An 8857-nucleotide genomic window follows, 5' to 3' on the forward strand; every position below is an offset into this window, starting at 1 on the left:
GAAAAGAAAAACGGCACTGACCGTAATATCTCGGCGCTGAGAGCTAGTGATGGTACTTTGGTTACGGATAAGGATGGGTTGTGTGATGTTTTTCGTTCTTTCTATTCGGATCTTTTCTCCGCTGCTCCTTGTGACTCCAATGCTCGTGCTGTGCTTCTTTCTAACATTTCTTCAGTTCTTCCGTATAATGATAGTGAGGTGTGCGAAGGTCTTCTCAGCCAGGAGGAGTGTTTTGCGGCTCTTCAGGGCATGGCCCGTGGTAAAGCTCCTGGTTGTGATGGCCTTCCCATGGAATTCTATTTAAAATTTTGGCATGTTTTGGGTTTGGATTTGGTTTGTGTTTTGAATTCTGCTTTTGGTTTGGGCTCTTTGTCTCACTCTCAGCGCCGAGGTATCATTACTTTATCGTTTAAGAAAGGGGATCGTCTTGACCCCAAAAACTGGCGTCCAATCTCCCTGTTGAATGTCGATTATAAAGTTGCTTCTCGTTCTATTGCTGCTCGTCTTCTTAAAGTTATTCATTTGGTTGTTGATAAAGATCAGTCTTGTGGTGTTCCTGGCCGTTTTATTGGTGAAAATGTTGCTTTTCTTCGTGATGTTGTTGATTTTTGCTCTTCTTCTGGTGTTCCTGCTGCTCTTCTTTCTCTTGACCAAGAAAAGGCATTCGACAGGGTTGATTGGACGTTCCTTCGTTCTACTCTATATGCCATGGGTTTTGGGCAGTCGTTTGTTGGGTGGGTTAATTTATTTTACAATAATGTGAGTAGTTGTGTAAATGTTAATGGTTATATTTCTAATTCTTTTAGTTTATCTCGTGGGGTGAGGCAGGGGTGTCCCCTGTCTCCCCTCCTTTACGTTTTGGTTGCCGAGGTACTTGCATGTAATATTCGTTCTAGTGGTTTAATTTCTGGTTTGTCTCTTCCTGGTTCTTCGTCTTCTCTGCCTGTTATTTCTGCGTACGCTGATGACACTACGTTGGTTGTTTCTTCTGTTCCTGGTATTTTGGCTGTTTTTGATGTCTATTCTTTGTATGAGAGGGGGTCTGGGGCTAAATTAAATTTTGGAAAATGCGAAGGTTTGTGGTTGGGTGGTTGGAATGGGCGCACTGACTCACCGGTGAACATTACTTGGTCATCGGTGAAGGTGAAGGTGTTGGGGGTTTTTCTGTATCCGGGTAATTTGGAGGAGGACAATTGGAGGCCGCGTATCACCGCGGTTGAAAATGCTTTGAACTCTTGGCGTCAGCGATCGTTATCCTATAAGGGCAAGGCACTTGTTATCAATGCCTTGGCCCTTTCCCGTGTATGGTACGTGGCCTCTTTAATCCATGTTCCCCGGTGGGTCAGTGTCGAATTGAATACCTTAATTTTTAAATTTTTTTGGAGGGGTAAGCGGGACTTGGTCGCTCGTCGTGTTGTGGTTCAGCCTTCTTGTTTGGGTGGTTTCTCTGTTGTGGATTTTCAGTGTAAGGTTATGGCTCTTCATGTTCAGTGGGTTCGTCGTTTTGTTTCTTCTCCGTCTTCTTGGGTCACTTTCATGGTTTTTTGGTTTTCTTCTCGGCTTGCCGCTCCTCCGCATCTCGTTTTTTCTGCTCGGCTTTGTTTTTCGCCAGATTCTCTGCCTCCGTTTTATCGTTCTCTGTTGACTGCTTGGCGGGCGTGTAAAGGATCCCTTACAGCGTCTTCTTTGGGTATTGGTTCGGGTATTGATTTTTGTCCTGTTTCTTCTATGACCACGAAATCAGCTTATTTGTTTCTTTTGCCCGAGAATGCTGTCTCTCCTCATTGTGAGGAGAAGTTCTTTCCTTTGTTTGGTTCTCTTTATTGGTCTTCTACTTGGCGTCAGCTTTTCTTTTTTGATTTGGATCGTCCAGTTATTGATTTGTCTTGGAAAATTTCTCATGGGGTCCTTTACACGGCCGAAAGGCTCGCTGGTTTTGGTTATGCTCTTTCCACTGCTTGTTTTTGTTCTGCTCCTGTCGAGTCTCTTCAGCATCTGTTTTTTCACTGTCCTCTGGCGGTCAGTGTTTTGTCATGGCTTCAGTCTCTTATGTTTTTGGCTTCTCCTCTTTGTCCTTCTATCTTGGTTCGTCATGCGCTTTTTGGTTTCTCGGCTGATGAGTTGTCTGTGGTTTCGCGGGTTTTTGTTTATATGTTGAATGTCTTTTCCTCTTTTGGCCAACACTGGAACAAGTAACATAATATATTTATGGAGAAGAGTATTTTCAAGGGGGCGAGAGTCTTACGAGGGTATTTTTTATGAAATGCCACCAGAACCTCCTACTCTACTGGGTAAGAAATAATATTTGAGCAAATAACTAAAATTAACTGTATTGAAAAAGTTCATGTCTTGCCTTAGCCTAAATAACTTTGATCACAACTTGGTACAAACAAGCCTGAAAACATGTTTAATTTAAATATAAGAGTATGGGGGGGGGGGGGGTGGGGGAATGCCTGCAATGAAATCATTTTATGGGATTTCCAGAAAGAATGACAAACTACAGGGAGGGGTATGAGGTGGGAAAGGTGGAAGAGGGAAAAATCTACAAAGCACTTTGCATTAGAAGTGGTGCATGCTAATTGTTTAAAAACAGGGTTATTTTCTCCCTAATTTATGATTCAAAAAATTTAAACCAGTTGTATTTCATGCAACTATAAGCTGGATAAAGTCTGTCTCTACGAAAAATAACTTTTGTAAAGTGACATTATGATCAGTGGTATTAAAACATGTTCCTATAATTTACCACGAAACAATGTTTTTATGTGTTTCATCAATGCAGGTGCAATACTAATATTTTTGAAGAAAGACTATAAAATCAATGATCACTTGTTTCCCCTGTTGAACTGTTCCACTTTTTCAAAGGTGGCTTAGCAAGACGAGATGGCCCTTTCATCAATTCCTCAGTAGAGGGTGCTGCCTTCATGGCAATAGTGGGAGCAATCTGCTTTGGGTTGAACACATTGTCATCAGCTTTCTGAGAAAAGCTTCCCTCCAGAAGACAACGCTCCTTCAACATTTTGGCCATGAGAAAGGGGAAATAGGAGTACGCTTTCTCTTCCTTGACAGTCTCTGCGTGGAATTTTTGTGTGCGCTTAGAGTACTTTCTGTGGCCACGCTCCTCGCCAGCTGCATTCAGTTTCTGCCCTCTACAAAGATGCATATTGTGGTCGATGGCAGCCAGCATAATACCCATGATGAAGTAAGGATACCTAAAAAACACCAAGTCAAAAGACGGGCTCTTTCAGCTATGATTACAAATTAACATTACACAACTCTTACTAGTTAACATGATCAATTCAAATGAATAATCATCAGCATATGAGTCACTTCAAATGTAAGTTCTAAGTTTCTTACTCGAATGCCATTCTCTTGGGAGCATATTTTGTTAGCATACTATTGTAGCTTTCAAGAACACTTGTGTGCCTATAAGAAACACAGATCATACATCTAATCAATTAAGGCAATGGTCTATCTACATGGCCCTGTCCCCCCCCCCCACCAACACCACCCAACCTTCAACAGAAAAGAATAAATCACATACTGTGATTTTTCCCTATGGTCAGTTGTACAACAATAACTGTTATCCCTGATTACTGAAACTTGATGATCTTTTGAACCAAATCCTCTCTCCCTTCTAGGCTTGAAAAATTTACATCCCACTGATATTAGAGGAATGAAAGAAACATTAAAATTTAATTACCACAATTTGATTCCAGTTTTATTTGTGGGGGGAACTTGCAGAAATTGGAGGGAAAATGGTGTAAAATGATGGTTGATAAAACTTAAACTTCTACTCATGACCTAATAATATTGTAAGGTTAGTGATATAACTGAAGACGAACCTGAAACGAACATAGAATGCCAAGTTACTAAGCCACTTTTTATCAAGGACCACTTTTCTTAAAGCTGCCAAAGCTTTTGAACTTTTCTTCAGGTAGGTCTTTCCATTTGATGGTGTCTCCTCTGGGGAGTGCCTGCATTCACCTTCAGCCCATTTGTGATCACCACAAACATGATGTAGTACCCCAAACCAACCTTCCTGGAAGTGGATGATTCAAAGTAGTCTAACCTGCTACTCAGTCGACACTAAAAATATGCAGTATTGTTGATTTGTAGGTTTCAAACTTTCACATGACCTGTGTAATTGAAAGGACATCTGGCTGTCAAACACTTGTAAAAATGCAGTCACATCTGAATCCTTTATAATCAAGCATTACCAAAGAAGAGGATACTACATACATACTGTATAGGGAGGATTGCAAGTGTAATCAGTTGTAGTTTAAGCCCAAATAAAATTTATGATTGAGGAGAACATTATCAATAATCTCTCTATTATGGTACCTTTAGCTCATCGACACATCCTTCACAGTTTTGGCAGCAAAACCAAAAATGACTCACAATATCATCAATCCACTCTTTTAGTGATTCACATCCTTTAATTCGAGCAGCCTGTAACGAAAATAAAGTAGATTATCTTTTAGGAATAATTATTTACTGCCAATGTAATCACAAAAAGATCTTGAATTCTTTTTTTTTGGGCCCCTAAAATTATTTTTCTGGGAATTCAGCCATACTGATCTTCTATAAATAATACGTGATAAGTGTTTATTAGTCAGAGAAATGTATCATCATCAACTTTTAATAAGAAAATGAAATAGCCACCTACTTGGTGAAGACACTTGCTAAGTTTCTTGGCTTTATGCCAAATGTCAAGCGAGTGGAACAACTCAAGTAGTTGTGGAAATTTATCTGTCAAGAAATAAAACAATATACAAGCAACATTACAACCAATGATATAAATTAAACCACAGCCACACATATAGCTCTATCAGACATTGTATGTCCTTGTAATAATGAAAACTGCATGTAGTGATTCTTTCATAGACAGAAAGTTCAGATACATCACATCTGACGTTTCTGTGTTAATTAAAATTTCAATCATCAACTTCATTTGAATCCAGCATTTGTTATTACATATTCTTTAATAATAAAGTTCACCAGCAGAATTTGCTGGTAAAGATAAAGTGATTACTTGCCTACAAGTGCACTACTTCTAACTACACCATTAATATTTGTTAGATAAAGCCCTAACCAATGTACCTTTCATTTCACGCACCAATTTCATGATAGAGGATGAAGCATCTGTCGTTATTTCACTAAAAGGAAGAACAGTGGCCATTTTTTCCAGGAGTCGTCAAAGACCCTCCTTTTCCATAGTGACAGAGTTGCCACCAGTTTCTCTCTTGTCAATAACAGCCATGTCAACGACAACTTTAGTGGCATGTTCCATCAAGGTATAGACACAATACCTTGCAGAATGACCAGGTGAATCATTTCTGCCGTCCCCGCACAAACATATCTCTTCATACTGCTTAAGTATGTCAACTATCAGGCCATTCATTTTGTTCCAAACATCACTAATAACAGGTGCAGCACAATGCTTCTGAAAACGTGTGAATGTATTGCTGCTAATGATGCTCAGTCCTAGGGCCTTGCACAGTAGAGCAAATTTGCTAAAATTGTTACCAGAAATTATTATCGCCGCAGCCAACAAATAATCATTAAGATAAAAATCTGAATTGTGCTTTGCTCCCAGGACCTCTGATGAAATCCATTTTTGGTGGTGCCCATTTCTACATTTCCTTGTGATCTCAACTCGTGATCCAATGGAAGTCACGTCTTGTGTTAAACAGAGAACTTCTCCACAAACTTTCCCACCACTTTCTAAAGCACATGTGTCTGTGGATAGTTCTACCAACTTATTGATGAAACAATCACCCTTGTGCGCGAGTGTAAAGCAAGGTACGCCTTGAGGTCTTTCACATCAGTCAACATAGAAAACGCTTTTTCTAGCTTTTTCAAGATTTTGTCTTTGTTTTTCTCTGCTGACTTTGAGCCTTCACCCACCTCCTCCTCTTGCTGTGGACCAGCCTCATCACCAGGTACACATTCATCCTCATTGGATTGGCTGCCATATAGAGGATCAATCATTGTCAGTGTCCTCTCATCTTCCTCAGAGCTAATGTCCATGCTGTAAATAAGCATCAAATAAATATTTTACAATGACTGCAAAAATTCTTGCACGCTCATTGGCTAATTTTTATTGTCAATAAGTGGACAGACACATGAATTTATAATTTACGTGAAACTGACGTGATATTGCTCGCATCAGATTGAATTTTTTTGCATTTTTGTCTCACGTTCTTTTCGTGTTTTGACTTAGTTTTGACCCCTTGCCTTTTTTGTTCTTGTAATTAACAAATTGATGTCAGTTTATGTGTCTGTCCTGTTATTGACAATGAATTTCGTCATAACATTGTCAACACAGCTACTTTGACAATGTTATGATGCAATTCATGATCAATAACAGGACAGACGCATGAAAAACTGACATCAATTTGTTAATTTCATTCATGAGAATAAATTCACTGAAATTAAAAAAACCTCTGACAATGATAGTGGTTCATTTTAACATAAAGTGCTTATAAGAATATCATGTGTAATAATTATGACAAAATAATATAAAACTGTCTGTACAGTGGTGCATAGTCTGTTCACAAGAGTTATTTGTTCCATGAAGTTTATACCTACATGTATGACATGACCAAACATCACATACCTACATGCAGCTTCATTAAAATGTTGAGTGCCATCAGTAGTCTCATAAGTTTCATTTTCACTTAAATTGCACTCGCCAATGTCACTATGTTCTTCCACACCCTCTTCACTGGACATGTCACTCTCATGGAGTTCTTCAAGAATGACACTCATGCTACATGTACAGAATGTAAAAATTCATAAGTTTGAGTATTTTAGAAATGTCCCCAAAATTCAGGACATTTTACCCAAATTTGAGGTTCAGGACTGTTATTTGCACATGGTTTTGCTCAAGGAGCATTTGTTCGAGATAAACCCCCCCCCCCCCCCTTCCCTGTCCAGCCACATACAAACAGCATTAACATATTTATAACATATTTTAACATATTCGGCTCTTTCATCAGCATACAACACTTGCTGGAGCATGCTCATGGGAAGTCAACATTTCCCAGATGTTAACAGGTATACACAGGATATACAGTATAGCCACATGCGAACATACCTTTGTTCCAGCTCTGGAAATTGGTGGTTGTCCAAAGCTGAGATGACAAGGACACTTTCAGCTGCTTCACTTGCATTGTCGCTGTCTGTACTATCATTTTGATCAAGACAAAGAACAGAAAATGGATTCCCTGCCAAACTGTGATTGGTTTGAGCAAACACCTCCAACCTTGATTTCTCTGGATCTCCAGTGATATCAACAAAACTTGAATACAAGAAAACAATCAAGTGTAATTAACTGCAGCCATTTAAAAATAATTATCACACATGTTGGCACCGTTTTTTGTATGCACTAATTTCTGGAATCAACCACCAAAAAGGTCCATGAAAAAAGAGTCACAACCAATACACACTTTAGACAAATTAGGTTTTGTTTGAATCACATACATGTATCACATTATCTCTAATAATTACAGTAGCAAAAGGCATTTGGCATAAATATGCAGTAAGAAATATTAAAAATATTAAATATATATGTATATATTTTTTAAAACCCTGTGCCACATACCTTTAATAACCGACATTTTTTTCCATCAAAAATAGTACCTGTCAAAGACTGCACTTGACGTTCCAATCTGTTTTGAAGGGGAAGCAAATCTGGGCACAGGACCGTCTGCACGAACTGGAGTGGACATAGCTGGAAGGCCATTGCTATAGTCATTCACAAACACTATAAAAAAGAAAAACATAGATTAGGTGAAGAACACAGTAAACAAATTTGCAGCTAAATATTTGAGATTGAAAAATCATAAATCGAGCCTGTGTATAAAACTTGTACAAAGCTTACCTGATGTTGAAGGAAATTGTTCGCCTTCAACACTAAATAAAATATAAAATATTAATAATCAATATGGGCCAAAACTGTTTTAGTTTACGCATTTCAATTATAGAATAATGCCTTATACAAATGAGACCGCTTACATACATAACTCGGGATCTCAAGTAAAAATCAGTCAAATAATTATTCTCACCTCGAAAAAATCTCCCCGGAGTCTCCAGTTCCATTGTGGGAACAATGCAATAATATTTCTGCAAAAGCACTGTCTGTAGTGTTGCCGAAACCCATGGTTGTTTTCCTTGCCCTCCATAAATCATACACGGACTCTCTAAGTCGAATAAGCTTTTCAAATGACGTTTTTCACCGTCTTACATGTAAGAATTGAAAACTATTTACTGATGTGGATACTACGATAGTTTGTTGTTCGCACACGATTCAAGATGGAACTTTGAAAACCCTAATTTGCAAGATGGAAGAAGATATCAAAGCGATTCCACGACTACAAGAAAAATGGCGTATTTTTCATATATGAAAAATGCTCCGGGCGCGCAAGGGATCTCGGTTGAAAATGGGCCTTTAAAACTTTTAGGCGAATTGCTTGGTGTCATGTATACCGAAAACAAGATTTTAAACCACACCTGACTTAAACGGTCTTTCCTTCGGTGGGGACCAATCATCGACCATTTCTTGAAACTGTAATATCCTCTTTGCCCTCCACTCCTTTATCCCACGAGTCCTGTTGTCCGTGTTTCCCCTTTGAGTGGGTTTCTTCCGTGAGAACCGCCCCTTTTTGTCATGCAGTGATGGTTGTTTTTCCAGTGTCAGTTGTGCCTTTGCAGACATTCCAGCTGTTTTCCGTGTTTCATCGCCCAAGGAACTCAAAGCGAAGCCTCCGACCATAAAAAGTAAACTGTGACCACTCTGCGACTTCCTGCTCTCTGTTGGTGCGATAAGTACTGCGAATTGGCTCCTCAGTTTAAC

At 39.0% G+C, this 8857-nt stretch overlaps 1 pseudogene; it reads right to left on the reverse strand.

Moving 5' to 3' along the window:
* Positions 1–4056: 4056 nt before the first annotated feature.
* Positions 4057–8055, reverse strand: LOC138040548 (uncharacterized; annotated as a pseudogene).
* Between the last annotated feature and the right edge of the window lie 802 nt (positions 8056–8857).

This window comes from Montipora capricornis, chromosome 3 (assembly GCF_036669925.1).
Source record: "Montipora capricornis isolate CH-2021 chromosome 3, ASM3666992v2, whole genome shotgun sequence".
In the NCBI taxonomy this organism is placed as follows: Eukaryota; Metazoa; Cnidaria; class Anthozoa; order Scleractinia; family Acroporidae; genus Montipora; species Montipora capricornis.